This window comes from Microtus pennsylvanicus, chromosome 8, assembly GCF_037038515.1.
Source record: "Microtus pennsylvanicus isolate mMicPen1 chromosome 8, mMicPen1.hap1, whole genome shotgun sequence".
Classification (NCBI taxonomy): Eukaryota; Metazoa; Chordata; class Mammalia; order Rodentia; family Cricetidae; genus Microtus; species Microtus pennsylvanicus.
In genome coordinates, this window is record NC_134586.1 from 49,559,067 (window position 1) to 49,572,607 (window position 13,541).

At 44.5% G+C, this 13,541-nt stretch overlaps 1 protein-coding gene across 1 annotated transcript in view; it reads left to right on the plus strand.

Annotated features, from left to right (window-relative positions):
* Positions 1-13,541, plus strand: part of Tafa4 (TAFA chemokine like family member 4) — a 212,181-nt gene that overhangs the window by 90,773 nt on the left and 107,867 nt on the right. The gene's annotated exons all lie outside the window — the stretch shown is intronic.

Below are 13,541 nucleotides of genomic sequence, written 5' to 3' on the forward strand. Positions count from 1 at the left end.
TCTGGGAGCAGAGAGAAGGCACTGCCTGGTGTTTCCTCCTAACCCATGGTTAGCATTAGACCAGTGTGTGGATCAGGCCTTCAGAGCAGGCAAGAGCTAGTTCAATAGGGAAAGGATGGATTTCAACAGCTGCAGCCAGCGGCAGTGTGGCAGCTAATGGCACAGGCAATGGAGTCAAAATCTGTGTGTGGAAATCTTGGCTCTGCTGCTTGCTAGCTGTGGAGACATCTCGACTGTGCCACGGAGGTAGGAAGAGCAAGCTCTCACAGCGTAGTGTCACGAGCGTGAAGTGCATATTGTGTGTGGTGAGATTCAGCAAGTGCTGCAGGCTGACAGCAGTTGGCAGCCTCCGAGTTTATGTCCTTGGGGCCATTCCCTCTTCACAGGAAGCAGGAAGAGAGTTGGGTAAATGGCTTCTGCATGGATTTCCCTTAACCTTTGGAGGCCCATTCGAAAGCAGGCCGCTGCTCACACAGGTAGCGAGTGTTTCCAAAACCTACAGGACACCCGGGGAATGAACGAGGCATTCGTGAGCAGGAGACTTTTCTCTGTGGTGTGTTCAGAGCTCCCATTTTGGAGCTGGTGGCCTTTGAGGTGCCCAGTTGTATTCAGACTCTCCTAGTAAATCATCTGGAGGTGACATGGCGTGCGTTGTGGAAGGGGATAGTTAGGTGTTTGTAATTTAGCTCTGGGGCAGGTGGCCTTGTGTTGTCAGGGAAGAAGAGGGTAAGAACATTGACAGACAGCAGCGAAACTGCAGCGTCCTCATACACATTCTTAAGTCCTGCGGGCCAATGGGATGTACACACACACACACACACACACACACACACACACACACACACGCACACGCACACACACACACGGAGGGGGGAAGAAAGACAGTCAGAGTCAGAGATAGAAGCAGAATCAGAGAGACGGAGAGAACAAAGACAACACACACACACACAACAGAGATAGGACACACAAAAGAGAGCCCCCAAAGTCCCGGGCCTTAATGTGTGTCTCCTTTAGGACCATCGTCTGTGTTGAGAGATGGAGACCATGCAGTGCTTGGATCTTAATGCAGATTACTATTCTATTAGGTTGGCAGCAGAGGCAGAATGCATGAGGCACAGCAAGTTCCAGGCTGCAAAAGTTTAGGTTGTTGGTCTGTTTAGTCATGATGAGATAAAAGGCTCAGTGTGGTACTTGGCAGGCCCAGTGACCCCCAAGGGTAAATCACAAAGGGTCCTCATTGGCTATATACAGGCACATCCCCTGGGAGTAAACCAAAACCAACTTGGCCACTTACCGGAACTTTTCTATATGAATAATTCCCAGGGCCTGATTTCCTCCTTTCTGTCCCCATATCACATACATATGATTGTCATCTGTGTCTAGATTTTGATGGATACAGTGAGGGGGAAGTCATAATTTGTTTTGTAAAGGCATAGATGTAGCATGCATTTTGTATTAACTGCTAATTTAGACTTGTAAATATGTATTCTAAACCCAGTGAGTGTCAAGACCCTTATTAGGTGGCTGAGGAATTCTCACTTATTCAGCATGCTTTTAAGAGGTGTGTCCTCCTTGTCATGGTTGTCATAGTTGTCCTCCTCTTGATGTGAATGCATATGTGTGTGAAGGTACAAGGCCAACCCTAGATGATCTTCAGTTGCCTTCCAGTTCTTGAAATTTGAGACAGGGTCTTTCATTGGCCCACAACTTCACCAAGAAGGCTCAACTAGCTGGCCAGCCAGCTCCAGTGATGGGCCTGCCTGGCTTCCCGTTTCAGCATAGCTCAGCCTGCGAGCATGTTTCACTATGCCTGCCTTTTTATAGGAGAGATCAAACTCTGATCCTCACGCTTTTGAAGCTTAGCATCTCAGCCTCAAGAGCTTCCTTCTTCCTCACCATCCCTATCTTTCCTTGAGACTCTTAGTTAGCAGGAACAAAGGGAAGCCTTAAGTGGAAAAAGCTTGACTCATAATAGTTCCCTGAAAGCCATAGAGGCTTTTGAAGAACGCCTCAGGTGATTCTGCTCCTCCGTGCAGCTATCCGCTTAGATAGGAAATCTCTCTGTGGCTGTTCTCCACTTCCATGGTGGCTCTGAGGAGGATCTGTCACCCCACGCCCCCAACCCAATGTCTTGTATTTACTGTAGCTGATGGTCGGTGAACTTTGGGGCTTTTTCTCACCTCCTGTAGTCTCTCTCTTGAGACTTCCCCCTCTGACGGTTCTTCAAAGACCCGAACCACCTTTGCAACAGACTTCTGTAGTGAGAATCGGTGGATTTCAAAGCCAGCTCAGCTGCAGGATAAATGGAGGTGGGGGAGCAGAACTACTGGTTACACATCATGGACTCATGGGTCAGACAAGAGGCAAGGGAATATTCTCCATGTGAAAAAGTTGCCAAGCCTGCCCCGGGGGGTTAATGAACTTGCAGAGCTGCCGGCATTTCCAGGACCTGCACTTGGGAAGGAAGCATTTGCATTGAGCTGTGTTGTACATTCTTAGGTACCTGTTTCCCCACTACAAAATTGGAGCCTTTGCTCCCACTTCCTCACTAATTCCTTTTGTATGTTAAGGATGGCTCCCTGTGTTCCTGAGAGTCTTGCCATCTCCAGAGAGAATACGTGTTTAGCCTCCACTCAGGCCTCTCCTTGAACTTGAGCTCGGTGCCTGCCCCATCCTTCTCTCCTGTCACTTAAAACAGTTTTGTTGTGTTTTTGAAGCAGGGATTCCTGTATCTCAGGTTTGAATTTGTACTGCGGTGCTTAGGATGCTCTTGGACTTCCATTCGTCCTTTCTGTACCTCTGAGTATTGTGATGACAAAGATTTGCTACAGTGCCTAGTTGATGTGGTGCCAGGGATTGAAGTCAGGGCCTTGTCTACTCTGCCCACTGATATATCCCCAACCCCTCTTGTCTTTCTTATGGCATTATTTTTTCCGCAGGGCTTAATTGCGGCCTGTATCTTCTACATCTATTTGTTTACTCCATGTTTCCCTCTGCTAGCAGCTGTGCTCTGTAAGAACACAGTCTACTGTAAGATGGAGTATAGCTGCATTTCCCCGGCTGGCTTTGAACTCTCAGGCACTATGATACTTTGGCCTCAGGCCTTAGAAATGCTGGGATTCCAGGCCTGTGCCACTTGTGCCAGGCTGTGGCCAAGGCTTTGTTTGTTTGTTTATACTGCTGGAACCATGTCATCTAAAATAGAGGTTGGCAGACTACGGCCCAAAGACAAGATCTGATGGGTGATGTTTTTCTCATCTTACCCGAGAATGAAGTATGAGAATTTCCGCCTCTTTTTTTGGGGGGGGGGAGCAGGGGGATACAATTTTATTATATACAGGCATTTTGTGCTTCACCAAAAATCCAATCAGATAGGTCTCCACTCAGGCTTGAATATAATTCATAATTCATCACCCCACCCCCTAAATACACATAAGAACCTTAAAAATCTACAAATGGATGAAGAAAGTCAATACATAGTTTTTTTTTTAAAAAAATCAAAAATTCATACTTGAATTATGTTTTGGTAATTCACAAAGAAAACACATATTAAAATATTAAAATAAAGAGGTTGAAAAAACTCCTCTGAAATCCATCTGGGACACAACTGAGCTGGTAGAGTGCTTGCCTCGTACGCATTAAGGTCCTGGGTTTGGTCCCCAATACCATGTAAGCCATGGAGTCACACGCACATGGGAGGTCGAGGTGGAGGCTAAAAGATCAGATGTTCAAACCCTTCTCGGGCATATGGGGAGTGTGAGGCCTGCTTGCACTAGAAATCCTGTTTTAAAAAAATTCCCAAAGTAAAAACGTGATAAAAACTACATGAGCCATGAAATGCCAAATATTTCACCTCTTGGCTCCTTAAGTTAACCATCTGCCCGTACTCGACCTGGAACAGTGGCTGGCCATCAGTCAGGGCCTTTCCATGAGTTAATGCTCCTTGGGCCACTCCGTTTTAGATTCTATAAGGGTTATTTTTCATTTCTTAGGTCCTTGCTCTAACCTAGAATAATGTCCTGTAAACATTTGGTGTTCAATAAACTTTCTTGAGTAAGGCCCCCAAACCATAAAAATCCATTCTCAACACTGAACACAGTAGTGGTAAAGTATCTTCTCATCGTCAAGATGAGAAGCACTTAACCTGTCCATGCCCACGGAGGCACCTAGGGCCATCACTTCACAAAACGAGGCAGGAGGAGGAAGTGCGGGAGATCTAGAGAGCAACGTGGTGGCTCTGGATAAGAGAGCTTTATTGCCTCTCTAAAATTTCCTAAGAGGATGAATATCTGTTTCTCTACCACAGAAATATGGTAATTGTGTGTAGTAATAGACATTAAGTTTCTTAGTCATTCCACAATGTGTAATTATGGGAAAGCATCAGGTGACAGACCGTAAGTATATACAATTTCTTTCTGCAAATTAGAAAACAATTCAAAGGAGGCAGAGAGACGGTTCAGTAAGGGATCTGAGTTTCATCCCCAGCACCCATGTAAAAAAGCCAGTTATAGCGGCGGGCATCTGTAATCACAGCCCTTCATCCCCAGCGCACACATAAAAAAGCCAGTAGCTACAGCAGCAGGAATCTGTAATTGCAGCCCTAGGGACTTAGAGGCAGGAGGATGCCTGGGTCTGACGGGCCAGCCAACCTACATGAATTAGTGACCTCCAATTTAGTAATAGACCCTGTGTCAGACAGCATGGTGAGTGATTGAGAAAAACACCTGATCTTAACATCTTGGATCCATATATAGGTGTGTACATCCATTCACACATGCATGCATGAATGCATACATACATATGTGCTCCCCCTCAATGATAAAACCCCAAATGGAATCTGGATCCACCACAAATAAAGTAAGAGACGGTTACTCTATAAAAGATCACTGTACTTGTTACTTACTATGTCTGAGACCAAAACGTCTGACATTAATCAGTTTAAGCAAGGGAGAAATTCCTTATCCAGCCTCACAGGTTCTGAGTCATCAGTCCATTATAGAGGGGAAAGTGTGACAGAACAGCTCATGCGTGGTGGCCAGAAAGTAGAGCAAAACACGAAGGAGCCAGGGTAAGATACAGCCCCACAGAGACATCCCCAGTGACCTACTTCCTGCCACACGGTCCCTCCTCCTGAATTTCTCCACCACTCAATAATGCCATCATATTATGAATTGTTCAGGGTTTAAGCATTTCATTAGGTTACAGCCCCCATGAGCTGATCGTTTCTGGAAATACATGTTCAGAGGTCTGTGTTACTAATTTCCCAGGGGTTTCTCAATCAAAATTAATCATTTTAAGCATTGCTGATTCATCTTTTGGTGGCAATTCAAAAGTTCAGAAGAAAATAACTGGGCCTTGGATACAGCACAGTTGGTAGGGTGTTCAGCTGCCACATGCACGAAGCCTTGGGTTTGACCTCTAGCACCAACTAAAACTGGATTTGGTGGTGAATGCCCACTATCCCAGCACTTATGCGGTGGAAGCAGGAGGCTCAAAAGTTCAAGATTCTTCTTGATTGTGTTGTGAGGGCCAGCCTGAGATACACGAGACCTCATCTTACAAACAACGAACATAATTAGTAGTGTGGACATGAATAGTGTTTATTGATTTTTGCCTCAACTCTACAGAATATATAGTGTACCTTGCAAAATTTTGTTTTTAAGATGGTGTCTTAGTGCCCTTGAAGTTTAAACCTCTTTGAGGTATTTGTGTGAAAAGTGCAGACTTTCTGACTTTCGAGCTCATACTCATTTGGTCAGAGTTGCCACAGGGAGACCCCAGGAGTTCATGTTTTTTGAAGTTCCACCTGATATTGCAATATCTCCTGAGATGGAGAAATCACTGCTCTGAATTCACTTACTGACCGAGAAAAAGGAAGTAAGGGGAAAACTGACCATATCTGTGCATTGTGGGACACTGTGTGTGATGCCACCGTGGACACATTCTAGTCTAGTGTTTCTCTAGCACCCATGTCACTTCAACCACACCCTAAAATATCCAATCAGGAGTAGTTCTCAGACTGCCCATTCCTAACAGGCTGCTGGGTGAATCCGATAGGTGCTTTTTTGAGACCTCCCTTAGCACAGAAGGGATTGAAACAGGAATTTACCTGTTGCTCAAAGGATCAAATAGTAGAATTTTTGGCTTTGTGGGCCGCTCAGCCTCTGAAGTTATGCTTTAACTCTGCCATAGTGGTGAGAAAGCAGCCATACCTAATACGTACATGAATGGATAAATAGGTGTTCCAATAAAACTTTATAAAAACAGACATCCAGCTAGATTTAGCCAGACATCTTTTTTTTGTTGTTGTTGTTGATTATAATTTGCTGATTCCTGGAGGTTATGTGACCACGGTGAATGTCATCACTGTTCTTCAGGTACTCAGCACTTTCCATGTGACAGGTGGCTTGCTTTATTTCTGTGTTTGTTTGCGTTCTTGTGTAATACCCAAGACTGAAGATTTAGATGGCTGAAGACCTTCTAAGAGACACACACTCTGGTGGCAGAGTCAGGAACGTTGACCTCAGAGCTGCAATTGGAGTGTTTTCTTTTTCACACAAGGCAGACTATATGGTAACAGAGTTGACTGTTAACTTGACAGGATCCAGAATTATCCTGGAGACATATCTCTGGGAATACCTGTGAGGGATATTTCTAATTTAGATGAATTAAGGTGGAATACCAACTCTGTGTGGGTCCATTCCATGACCAGGGGTCCTGGAGTGCTTAAGAAACAGAAAGTCAGCTGAACGTGAGCATTCATTTCTCTCTGCTTACTGTTGGTGCGTTTGACCAGCAGAGCTTCTGCTCATATTTCCCTGATGTCATTGCCTGCTGCCATTTCCTCCCCACCATGATGGACTGTATCCCCTTGAACTGTGAGCTAGAATAAATGTTCGCTTCCTTAAGTTGCTTTCATCAGGTATTTTGTTACAGTATAGATCTTTCTTTGGGCATAGCCTTGCTTTGGAATGGTCAATAGGCTAGAGCCTCCAGAGAATTTTGCTTAGTCCTCTCTACACTGCCTGGAGAATTCCTGGAATGTAGGTGCTTAGTAAAATTAAAAAAAAATTTGGTGGTGGAAGCTTGAGCATAGGTGTCATGCATGAATAAATAATTATTTGCTTAGGTAATATATGAATAAATAATTATTGAACAAATGGTTAGTTCATGGTTACTTATGTACAATGGGCATTTCATGGTATTTTATTTTTGTTTTTTCTTTCTTTTTTTTATTAAATTTATTTATTTATTAAGGATTTCTGCCTCCTCCCCGCCACCGCCTCCCATTTCCCTCCCCCGATCAAGTCGCCCTCCCTCATCAGCTCAAAGAACAATCAGGGTTCCCTGACCTGTGAGAAGTCCAAGGAGGTATTTCATTTTTGATGCCAGTGATTTTATATGACAAGATTCGAGAAGCAAAGCATACAATCAACAAGACATGATATGGGAAAGTCATTTGTCAATCTGTTGTTTCATGGGTTAATCAATAAAAAAAACTGCTTGGTCTGATAGGTCAGAAAAATTAGGTAGATGGAGTAAACAGAACAGAATGCTGGGAGGAAGTGAGGCAATCGCCATGCTTCTCCTCTCTGAGTCAGATGTGATGAAGCTCCAGCCCAAGATGGACATACACTAGAATCTTCCTGGTAAGCCACCACTTTGTGGTGCTACACAGATTATTAGATATGGGTTAATCAAGATGTGAGAGTTAGCCAGTAAGAGGCTAGAGCTAATGGGCCAAGCAGTGTTTAAAAGAATACAGTTTGTGTGTTGTTATTTGGGGCATAAGCTAGCCAGGTGGCTGGGAGCCGGGCGGTGGAACACAACCCGCTGCTCCTTCAACAAAGACATCCAGTTATACAAAGTCTTGAACCCAGGCTTCTCTACACACAAGCTTCTCCACACTCAGCAGTTTATTGACATGTTTGAGAAGCCCATTTGCAGGGATCCAAATGTTTGACTCAAAGGATTCCTTCCTAGTTACTTTGAGCCTTCCCAGAATTGAAAATAGTCATAGTTTGCCAAACCATCCTGGTGGTTTGTGGAATAAGGACAGTGACATCCTGGTGTGTTGAAATAGGTGCGGCGGGGCTGCGTCCCCAGCACCCTGTTGAAATAGGTGCGGCGGGGCTGTGTCCCCAGCACCCCGCTGCCCGCACGGCTAGCATTACCCGAAATAATTACACGGAAACTGTATTCTTTTAAATACCGCTTGGCCCATTATATCTAGCCTTTTCTTGGCTAACTCTCGCACCTGGACTAGCCCATTTCTTATAATCTATATAGCCCACGAGCTGGCTTACCAGGAATGATCTTAACCTGCATCTGCCTGGAGTGGAAGAATCATGGCGACTCCTCAACTCAGCTTCTTTCTCCCAGCCTTCTGTTCTGTTTACTCCACCCACCTAAGGGTGGGCCTATCAAATGGGCCTAGCAGTTTCTTTATTGCTTAACCAATGAAATCAACAGATTGATATATGACATTCCCACATCACTGGTGGTCTGTGGAATAGGGACAGTGCCATCCTGGTGGTCTGTGGAATAGGGACAATGCCTATAGCGAGCACCCATGACACAACCCCTGTGGTGTAATGGAGAAATATTCCTAAACACAATTATCAGTCAATTTGCATTCTATTAACCACAGGAAATGAGTGGTTAGTTATGTGTGTGTGTATGTATGCATGTGTGCCCTTCTTTTTTCTCTGTAGCTTCTTATTTAGAACATTTGATGCAGATTATAAAAGGCAATCCTCAGAATTCTTGGTAAAACTCCCTCACGATGAGAGAAAGTGAGCTGTGATTTGGATGGACATCTTCTGATACCAAGTGAAAGGTCAATTCAGTGGCTGTGTTGAAAGCATCACAACCAATTCTGAATAGAGGTCGGGATGGCAGGCCTGTAGTGAAATTTCCTGAGGTGCTGATGTTGCAGGATGGTGGAAGCTGGCTTTGACCGAGATGATGCTCAGAGGCAGCACCTGCAGCAACAGGTAACCTGAGCAGTCAGGTAGATTTCTTTAGCATTTCTAAGCACTCTTGCCCCCTAGTGACATAATTATGTCATAAGCTGCTTATCTTGGTACCCAGGTGAGACTGTTACATGGCGTCTGTGCTTTGTAGTGACTTCACATCACGCTGTTTTTCTGTTCTAGTGGAGCAGCTAACTTGCCCAGTCTATGTCAAGTGGAGATAATGTAACTACACAGTTCTGAGGTTTATATTTTCATTATTAGTCATCATGCTTCTTAGAAGCCTGCCAGAAGGGAAGAAAAGCATTTATTTCTATGGTTTACTTGTACCTCATCAATCTACCCATTCAACAAAGAGTCAAATACTGGCTGTATATCTGGCACTGTTCTCAGTGGAGAGAGAGTGAATAGACACAAAAAGGAACTTCAGGTAGAGTAAGAAGAAAAACAACCAAACCAAGGCTTGGTGGTCTAGGATGGGTTTGGAGAAGCAGTCTTTTCAAATAAGCTCACCAAGGAAGGCCTTGCCAAGCAGAGGTCATTTGTATGAAGTTCTGAGGATGCCAGAAGATGAATTCCAGATAGTAGCCTCTTCAGACTCTAGGGAGAAGGGAAGAAAAGAGGTGGTAAGGGGGAATGTGAAGGTTAAGGGTGCCGACGCTACATCCCACCCCGAGGTGTTTTGCCTTCTCCAGTGGGTGGCAAGAGACTGGCTTGGGGAGAATTAGCAGGGAGAGCAACAGGATGGCTTGGACATGGAAGTAGCAATAGATGAAGTAAGAGCTAAACAGTGTTGTGGGGATTGAGTTGGTAGTAGTTTTGTTTGACAGATGGAAGTAGACTGTAAGAGAAAGAAGGGATATAAGTAATCTTGTTTGAGCATCCATAAAAGAAAGGACTGTTGTGTCTGAAATAGGGAGGTATATGGGAGAAAATCTCCTCTCCTCTCTTCTCTTCTCCTCTCCTCATCCCTCTCCTTCCCTCCCCTCCTCTCCTCTCCTTTCCTTTCCTCTGCTCTCTTCCCATCTCCACTCCCCTCCTTTCTTCCCCTTTTCTTTTCCCCCCTCTGATGTGGGATTCCCCTCTGTATGCTGTGACTACCATTGGTTAATAATAAAACTAACTTGGGCCTGTGCAGGGACTAGAGGTAAGCAGGGAAAAATAAACTGAATGCTGGGAGAAAGAAGGAGTAGTTAAGGAGAAGCCATAGAGGTGCCACTGGAGACAGACATGCTGAAACTTTATTGGTAGGCCACGACCTCGTGGTGATACACTGATTAATGGAGATAGGTTAAATTAACATGTAAGAGTTAGCAAATAAGAGGCTAGAGCTAATGGGCCAAGCAGTGATTTAAATAATATGGTTTCTGTGTGATTATCTCGGGTCTGAGCTACTGAGCAGCCAGGAACCAACAAGTGGCCTTCCTACAACACCCCTCCCCCTTTCTCTCCTCTTTATATGTGTGTTTTGAGAATAGAAGTGGAAACTCGGGCTTTGATTTTGGGATGTAATGCATCTGGATGCCTATTAGCTAACCCAAATGGACATGTCAGGAAGGATGTGTGGACAAAGACCAGGCTGAGAATAATGATAACAGCACTATCCATCAGTGCTGTACACTTTCTGTTGGGGTTGTGCGAGCACAATAAATAAAACCTCCTTTTACTGGTGACTGAATTTAAAGCCAGTGGACAACCTCACAGCCATTCAGGCAGAAAACTGAAGTTACTGTCCATGTTGTTAACAGCCATTAGATAATGTGGCTTTGCATCTTTGGCAAGGGGGACTTGATTTAGTTGGGCATCCTATCAGGTGCAGCTGGGAGGATATTCCTCAGGTGTCCTAAACAGTGGTGGAATTGGATGGATCTTAGGCAGGTAGATCTTGAGAGCTTTCCAGAGGCTAAGTGTCCAGGGTTTAGTTTCTCCTTTCTAAATATACCTCCCAGTCATCTATATATCATTCTCCCAGTTAGGGAGGGGGCCATTGAGGCCCATGGGGAGAAACCAGGGTGAGCATTAACTCTGGCTAACAAGAGTATGAAGGCTTAGGAGCCCCCCCCCAGTCCTCTTCTGAGTGTTCAATGCTTTACATTAATTCTTTCATTTAACTTTCGTATTTTATTACCACTTCATGGTCATGGCAGTGACATTTACAAGGCCAATTTTTTCAAGATCATATATCACAGTCTACACTTGAAACTTGTTTCATGTTTTCCTGTTGTTTTATAAGCTATGAACTGCCAAAGGGTGCTTTTTATCTATCTATTTATTTATTTGTCACCATAAACAGGTGTGTGTATGTGTGTATGTGTGTGTGTGTGTGTGTGTGTGTGTGTAGTTTTTTAAATGGTGATTACCAGCTAAAGGAAACAATAGGATTAAAGAAAATAGTTTCTCTTTTTAAATTAATAATTTTCTACTATTTAAATAAAAAAGCTGTATTTATTTTATTGGATATTAGCCTATGGCCTTTCCTCCATATCCCTGCAAAATAGGAAAAAAAGATGTATTTTGGTTCACAAATTCATCTTACGGTGGTTTGGTTCCATGGGCTTGAGTAGAGCTATTTTTGGTCTATGGATGAATAGACTTTTTTCAGAAACGGAAATCTTTAGAAAGTATGTAGGACTCGTTTGGTCTCATGTCTGGTTATTCCAATGGTAATACTGAAACAGAGGCGGAAGTAATGCTTCAGTCTGTTGATTGCTAAGGAAAACAAGTTCAGAGGCCAAAGGACAGGGAAAGGTGATACATGTGAAAAGTCACAGCTGCAGTGGGCATGTGAGGTAGGTGCTGATAGAGTCCAGTTGGCGAGAGGAATGATTCTGCTTCTGCCCATGCTGGCTGTGTGGCCATGAAACCTGAGGTTAGAGCCTACAAATTCTCCTTCATGTGTGAACTTTCATATATTAAAACCTCAGGAGTCAGCAGGGACAAATGGTGGGGAATGTGGTCTCAGGCAAAGCAGTTTTGCTAGGATATCCTTGAGAGTTCTATGGGTTCTCCCCACAACGGCCTGGCTTGTAGGGTATGCCAAAGGTATGGCTTATCCTCCAGGATCAGAGGAACTTGTTGAGTTGCTGGGAACCATAATCAGGGCCATTATCAGTCTTTATGGCCCATGGCACCCCCATGACCAGCATGGCCGATTCAAGGACCTTAATAACATGGGAGACTTTTTCCCCTGAGAGGGCCACAGCATACATGGAGGAGCAGGTATCTATCATGACATGAACATAGTGGAGACTACCAAATGGGGGAGGGTGGCGAGTGACATTCATTTGCCAGATTGCATTGGTCCGGAGCCCTTGGGAGTTCATGCCCCCTAAAAGAGGGGGCCCAGAGGCACAAGAGGAGCATGGGGAGCTCAGGATATAACTGTTTATATTGAGAACTGGCAAGTTCTGAAAGGAGCTTGTGTAGGCTCTGGGGGTGGGAGAACAGGAATTGTTGGTAAAGTGCTCTTGCTTGTTCAAGGAGGTTAAAGTTAGCGTTATAATCATGGTGTCAATTTAAGCATTGCCTTTGGTCAGAATGCCTGGGAGTCTAGTGTGTGACTGGATGTGAGAAATATACCAGGGTAGGCTCTGTGTATCTTTTATGGACAGCATGGTCACATAATGTGTTTATTCATTCTTTTATCTTTTTTTTTCCTATTTTTTGAGACAGGGTTTCTCTGTAGCTTTGGAGCCTGTCCTGGAAATTGCTTTATAGACAAGGCTGGCTTTGAGCTCATAGCGATCCACCTGCCTCTGCCTCCCTGAGTGCTGAGATTAAAGGCTTGCCCTTGGGAAAAGGACAGAGCACGAATGGCCCGGACCACATACTGTCTGTCAGAGAAAACATTGACATACTCAGACTAACATTCCATGAGGACCTTCAGGGTACCTAGCAGTTCTTCCAGTTGTACAGAGCAAGGGTTGGACAATATGTGGGTCAGGTATTTCACTCCCAGATACTGAATTAAGTCCCTGAACCTATTTTTGTTGGCATCTAAGACTGACAGGGTATTTTCAGAATAGGAGAAGATGGAAGAGCACTGTGGGGCCTGACTTCCAAGGGGAGTAGAGACAGTGAGGCAAGTGTTTTATCTTGGGGTAGGTGGTTATCCAGCATCCCAGGGAAGCCCATGATTCTTGCTTGGAAGCTGATAGTCTGTCAATAGGGGCTGAGAATGCCACAGGGAAATGGGAAGTTTTGTCTGGCTCCCAACCATAAGTCCTTTGGGCCAGCACCCATGCTTTAAGGGTGAGGCAGAAGGACATTTCACATTTTGAGGTAATTTTTCGTAGGTCTGAGAATGCTTTGTGTATCCACATTAATGGGCCTGATTACCAAAAGACTCTCAAAATACCTGTGGTAATCCAAAGCATGATTGCCAGGAGTGGCCTAAGGAGGTGACAGTTAGGGGGAGGCCACCCTACAAAGGAGGTCTTTGTCTTTTTGTGTGAGTCTGATCTTTGCTACGGGGCAGGTAGGGCCCTCAAGAAGAGAAAACAAGGAATGCATCTCTTTCTCCAGAATCGGCAAAAATGGCTTAAACCAATTAGTAGAGCTGCAGAA